Genomic DNA, 6,049 nt, shown 5'->3' with positions numbered 1-6,049 from the left:
TTATGTTTATATAGTCCATGTGTGTGGAGGAGGTCTCTAGGGGTGGATTGCTGTGTCAAAGGGAATGAACTTTTATTTATATTTATTTTATTTATTTATTTTTAAAGGATTTTATTTATTTATCATGAGAGACACACAGAGAGAGAGAGAGAGAGGCAGAGATACAGGCAGAGGGAGGAGCAGGCTCCATGCAGGGAGCCTGATATGGGACTTGATCCCGGGTCTCCAGGATCCCACCCTGGGCTGAAGGCGGCACTAAACTGCTGAGCCACTTGGGCTGCCTGGGAATGAACTTTTAAACGCAGTTGGTGCCATGTGGCTCCCTGCCACTCCCAGGTTCCAGTGAGTTACCTCGCAGCAGCATGGGGTTCATGACTAAATGTGTGAATGGTTACAGGAGGGTCTGCTGGTACCATGATGGCAGCGCTTAATGGTCTGGGTGGGCCATTTAAATGATTTAAATGTTTACAGAGGCTAGACGGGTCTATCTGTGACACTGGAGCATGGTTTCCTCCTAACACGTTTAGAGGCAGCCAGTTTTCCATCCCTGGTTTGGACTCTAGGACTGGGTATTTCTGGTGCTGGTGCCAGTCTCAGCCTTCCCTCCAGGCCTCCCGGAGGTCCCTGATGGGAGCCTCCAGATGGCCTTGAGGCTGCACATTAGAACCACCGGGACTGCTGGAATCTCCGGGGTAGCACCAGAGCATCAGCAGGCTTAAGGCTCCCCAAGAGGACTGTGTGTGCAGTCAGGGTTGAGAAACCTGGCTCAGGGGCCTTCCTAAAATGCAGATCCTAACTCGGTGTGAGCGGGACTGAGTGCATTTCCAGTGAGCTCGCAGTGGGCCCCGTGCAGAGGCAGCCTCTGATGCTGCCTTCAGGCATATGACCATTTGCATTCAGCAGTTCTCACCCATCAGAGAAGCCCTGGAGGCTAGGTCAGTTCAACAGACCAGCAGGCTTCCTGCTAACTTCTTTGCAGGCCTTAACAGCTTGAGAGAGGACCCAGTAGGAAAGCACAGGGTGCCCTGGGGAGCAGTTAGAACCCCGGGTGCAGGAAGGTGGGATGTTGGGGAGTCTGGAATTCCTTTAGCCTCAGTGGAGGAAGGCCCGGAAGCAGGGAAGTGGGAAGATGCTGAACAAGATGCTGAACGTACCAGAAAAGCCTGCGGGGGTGGGGTAGGGGGTCATGTTGCAGACCTGTTCACCCAGCGCAGGCTTCCTGGTTTGCTGGCTGTGTTTGTGGGAGGGGGTGTGTGGGATGTGGAGAACCAGGAGGCAAGACCCACGTGCTTGCTGCACTTTAAAGTTTGTGGCGTGGGGAGCCTGGTGAGGGGAGCCCAGGTAATGGGGAGGCAGGAAGGAGGTGGAGGCTTTGGGATGTCAGAGCCAACGACTTGTCTTTAGAGCCTCACTCTCCCCATGGGAGGAAGTAGGGTAATGCCTACCTTTCTGGAGAGGTCCAAGCATTGAGCATTGAACCTGAGAGGGTAGGGGGAAAATCTAGGGTCAGTAACCTAAGAGGTGCGTGTGATCACAGTCAGGGGCCCCCACCCCTCTCAGAGGAAGAGAAAACCGGTAGATGGGAGTGCTAGCCAGAGGAGGTGATGGCGCAGAGTTAATGGAGCTGGCTGTGCCCTGACAGGGAGGAGCGGCCTGAAGCAAAAGCCATGGAGAAGATAGGAGGCCCATACAGGCCCTGAGTTGAATCAAGCTCAAGGAAAGATAATCCGGGTGTTATTTTGCATTTATAATGGTCACACACCATGTGTTGATTGGCTGGAGCTGCCATAACAAAGTGCGGAGGACTGAGTGTCCATAAGTGGCAGGAATTTATTTTGCAATTATGGAGTCTAGAGGTCTGACGTCAAGGTGTCTGCAGGGTTGGTTTCTTCTGGGGCCTCTCACATGGTCTTTCCTGTGTGTGTGTGTGTTTATAAGGACACCAGTCACACTGGGTCAAGGCTCACTCTAATGACCTCATTCTAACTTAATTACCACTTTAATGACCTCATCTCCAAATACAGTCACATTCTGGGGGTTAGGACTTCAACCAATTAATCTGGGAAGAGGGGCACAATTCAGCCCCATAAGAAACCCCAGCGAGGATTTGTTCTTTGCATTTTGACTTTCTAGGACACCTGATCTAAATTTATCCTTGCACACATAAGAAAACTGAGGTTGGGTACGACCTCTGATTTACCTAGGACAGTACGTGAGGCAACATTACAGTGCATTTGAGGCACGAGGAATTCAAAGTTCCCAGCCTCTTCCCTATAAGAGAGGAACACACCATCTGGGGGCCACCTGTAGGTATAGATGTGTGCTTAGCGCTGGCTGCAGACAAGGGTCACCTGGTTTGCTTAAAAAATGAGTATCAACATCTAGGCTTCACAGCAATTGCATCAGAATCTCTGGAGATAGAGCCTGGGAATCTGTATATTGGATGCCCCCCACGGGAGTCTAATGTGCAGCCTTTGCAAAATGGGTGTTGAAGGTAGATGTGTGAGTGGATGAGTGTGAATGCAGGGGTCATGCACTCAACTTACCATGCCAGGCACTGGGCCTGCACTGGGGGGCCACTGGTGAAAGAGGACTGCATGGGTTTTTTTTTTAGTACATTAATTTTTAAAAAAGATGTTATTTATTAGAGCGCACAAGCTGGGAAGACTCAGAGAGACAAGCAGACTGACCGCTAAGCAGGGAGCCCGATGTGGGGATTGATCCCAGGCCCCCGAGATCATGACCTGAGCCAAAGTGAGAAACTTAACTGACCGAGCCACCCAGGTGCCCCTAATTGGTACATTTATTTGAAAGCAGTACCACTTGACTAGCCCCAGAGGGGAGGCAGTGATTCAGAGGAATAGCATTTATTAAACTGTGTGCCAAGCACTATTCCAAATCTGTTGTTTTACCACAGGTACAATCATTCCCATTTCACAGATGAGAAAACTAAGTCTTAGGGCAAAGACACTTGCCTTAGGTTATTAAAATAATAGGTAGTGGAGGCCTAGAGCCCTGGGTGGTCTGGGCCAGGTAAGCTTCTCTGGGGAGGCAGGGGGTGTCCCAGGTGGCCCAGGGGCTGGGGGGACGGGGGACAGCAGTGCCTCCATTTGTCTGAGGAGTGGTTGAATGGCCCCAAGTGTGTGTAAAAGCATTTCAGTTTGTTTCTAACTTGGGTAATGGATTCTTTTTTTTTTATTTTGGGGAATGGATTCTTAAAAACACCAGCAGGAGCCATTCAAATGAGTAATATATTAAAAAAGCAGCTTAGTCCACTTAGGAAAAGCTCTTTGCGATATATTTCAGGACTTCCACTACTGTTTCATGCATGTATAATGGCTCAGAGGAGTTTTATTCGCTCCCAGCCTTTATTTTGATTAACTTGCAAATGAGATCCCCCCCCTGCCATGCACTAGTCCAGTCCCACAAATCGTTAATGAAATATCTGAGCTAATATGGCTTTTATAATTTGCATCACAAAACCTAAGTGCAGAGCAGATGGTGGCTAAAGATAAGTGGGGGTAGAGCAGCGCTGGTTGAAAGCAGCCTGTTCAGTAGGACTGTGGCTCTGGCTGCTGGGCGAACTGGGTGAACGGGCCGCGGAGGGCCTGGGTGCCTTCTGACCTTGGCCCCCGGAGAGGGACAGTGAGAGCTGCTCGCAGGATTCCCCAGCCCCCAGCCTCTTGTACCTTCCGTCTTATCACAGCACTTGAACTAGTGGCTCCCGAGTGCCAGGCCCTGTTATTATTAACGACCTGGGTGGAAGTCATGACTCCTGGAAGGGATTTAAAAATAAAGATGTGAACAGCATGCAGAGCTGCAGGCCTTCCCCCAAGAGGACCTGTTGCTTGGACCTGGGTGAGGGTCCGTGTCTGCCCGGGAATTCTGGAGCCACGGAGGGTCCACCGCCGGTGCTTGGGTGTTGGAACACGGACCTGGGGGAGGGAGAGGACTTGTCCGGCGCACACAGCCATGCGGCAGGCCTGGGACCAGGACCTGGGGGCAGCCTCCTGGTTTCCCAGACTGTGGGATGAGGGCAGGGGTGGCAGGCGAGCTCTTCCCTCTGCAGGAACCTTATGCAACGAGGGGTTGAATCAAGCCAGTATTTCTTCAGGTGTGGCTCTGGCGGGCCGGTCTCTGGAGGTGAGGCCCAGGAGGGACTTGGGTGAGCCTGGGGCCCTAACGCTGGGAGCCTCATGAGCCCCCCGGGGGTCTGAGAGCCCCGCAGAGGGTGTCAGGGACCTGCCAGAAAGCACCCCCCGCCTTTTGTGAGGTTCGCGTCCCCCAGTCTCAGGTGTGTAGATCCTCTTGTGACTTAGTTATTCCTCTGAGCTCCTTGGAAACGGGAGGTCCCATGACTGCGGGGAAGGGGCTTCGGGCTGTGGGCAGAGGACAGGGCGGTGGCCGCGCCCCTCGACCCCTCGACCCAGGCCCTTGCGCAAACCGGGGCCGCCTTTGGGCCGAGCGGCTTGCAGGCCCGGGCGCCGCGGGGCGGCAGGGGGCGCTGTCCGCCAACTTTTGGTCCCGCGGCCCGCGCGGCGGGTGCGCTCAGGGGCTGGGGAGCGGGCGGGGGCTGCGCCCCGGGGTCGCCGGCGGTCCCTGGGCCCGCGACGCGGAGCCCGGCGGCGCCCGGGGTGCAGGGGCGGCTCCCGTGACCCTCGGTTATTGCTATTGAACCCGCGCCTCGTAGGGAGCTGGAAAACGTGGGGACGAGGCTCCCGCGGCTGCTCCCCGGGGTCGCGCCCCCTCTCGGGGCCCAGACGTGCCCTTGCAGAGGTGCGGGCTGCTGGGCGTGGTGACCCGAGGCCCGCGGCCGCCGCAGCAGGGAGGGGTCCGCCTGTGCATGCACCCACCGGGCAGGGGCAGGGGGCGCTGTGACCCCGCGGGCGGGCCCTGCTCGCCCCCCCCTCCAGGCTTGAGGCTTGGGGCCCTGCAGGGCGGTGCAGGGGGTGGAGGGGTGGGGGGGTGGGGGGTGGCTCTCTGGCTCTCTGGGCCTTGGTGTGCCCTGGTGGCTGGGGGAGGGTGGGATGTGGGCCCTGGTGCTGGCCTGGCTGTGGCTGCCTGTCCTGCCGGGGTCACCCAGATAGTGACCGGCTGCTCCAGCGAGGTCTGGCGGGCCCTGGGTGTGTGGGTGCCAAGGGCAAGGCTGCCCGGGACCCAGACCTGAGCTTACCACTAGAGACCCCTGGGTGGAAGGGACGTGTGTGAGGGGGGGCAGCTAAGAGGGATGATATCCCTGCCACTCCAGGGAGGAGCCAGGTGCTCCTGGGAGGGGCCCCGGCAAGCTTCCCCGGAGTCCTTTGAGGCTGCTTCCTGGCCCCATGGCCTTGGACCACTTAACTCCTTCAGAAGGCGGGAGCGAGGTCCTGGGTTGGGGACAGCGCATTGGGTTCTTGGTCCTGCCTGTCTCCGACTCTGCCCCTGACCTCTCCTCTGGGAGTTCTCAAGCTCCGGAGGGCCCTGGGATGGCCCGAGACTTGATAAACGTGCTGATGCCCTGGGCCCTGCTCCACAGGTGGGTTCTGTAGGTCTGGATGGCCCCAGGAATCCTGCGGGGAACAACCCTCCTGGGGTCTGATTGTGGATCCCATGGACCCCAGCGCTGGGTCAGGAGGTGCTAGGCTAACAGAGTGGAGGGGAGCTACCCACTCCAGACCCATTAACCTGCAAGGCCTTGTCAAGAGTGAGGGATTTGGGGCGCCTGGGTGGCTCAGTGATTGAGCGCCTGCCTTCAGCTCAGGTTGTGATCCCAAGGTCCTGGGAATGAGTCCCACACTGGGCCCCCCACAGGGAGCCTGCTTCTCCCTCTGCCTGTGTCTCTGCCTCTCTCTCTCTCTCTCTCTGTCATTCTCTCTCTCTCTCTCTCTCTCTCTCTCTCGTAAATAAAATCCTAAAAAAAGAGAGTGAGGGATTTTGGTGATTTGGGTGGGGAGCTTTGGGCAGGACCCGAGTCAGTGTTTCACTTAGGAAGGCTCATTGCCCCCAAGGAAGTGAGGACACCCTGGGCTTGGGTGACCTGGAGGTCCTAGTCCCAGGTTCACCTGCCCAG

The sequence above is a fragment of the Vulpes vulpes genome, chromosome 15 (genome assembly GCF_048418805.1).
Source record: "Vulpes vulpes isolate BD-2025 chromosome 15, VulVul3, whole genome shotgun sequence".
NCBI classification, from domain to species: domain Eukaryota; kingdom Metazoa; phylum Chordata; class Mammalia; order Carnivora; family Canidae; genus Vulpes; species Vulpes vulpes.
The sequence above is the reverse complement of the archived record's forward strand: the minus strand, read 5'-3'. Positions refer to the sequence as shown.